Genomic DNA, 662 nt, shown 5'->3' on the forward strand with positions numbered 1-662 from the left:
CGCCAGAACAATGGCTTCTGGAATTCCTTTGCTACTCATTTCTTTTTGGAATTCTGAACTACAAGCATTCAATCAATCACATCAATCACATCAGTCTCTGGGAAAACCAGCAAAGGTTAGAGGCACTGTGTCCCCTCTCTTCTAAAACTGTTAAAAAAATTTGTATGTCAGTCTATTTATTAGATGGAGCAATTAACAAGCTAAAGTTATGAGGTAAACTGTCTAGGTGCAGAAAATAACATTTTGGGAAATACCATAAAATTCCTACAGGAAACAATCAAAGAATGTTCACATAGTTATATTTAATATACTATTTTTACTATTTTACTTGTTTCAGTCTTTTGACTGTGGCCATGCTGGAGCACCGCCTTTAGTCGAGCAAATCGACCCCAGGACTTATTCTTTGGAAGCCTAGTACTTATTCTATTGGTCTCTTTTGCCGAACCGCAAAGTTACGGGGACATAAACACACCAGCGTCGGTTGTCAAGCGATGTTGGGGGGACAAACACAGACACGTACATATATATATACATATACATATATACGACGGGCTTCTTTCAGTTTCCATTTACCAAATCCACTCACAAGGCTTTGGTCGGCCCGAGGCTATAGTAGAAGACACTTGCCCAAGATGCCACGCAGTGGGACTGAACCCGGTACC

Source organism: Octopus bimaculoides, chromosome 13 (genome assembly GCF_001194135.2).
Source record: "Octopus bimaculoides isolate UCB-OBI-ISO-001 chromosome 13, ASM119413v2, whole genome shotgun sequence".
NCBI classification, from domain to species: Eukaryota; Metazoa; Mollusca; class Cephalopoda; order Octopoda; family Octopodidae; genus Octopus; species Octopus bimaculoides.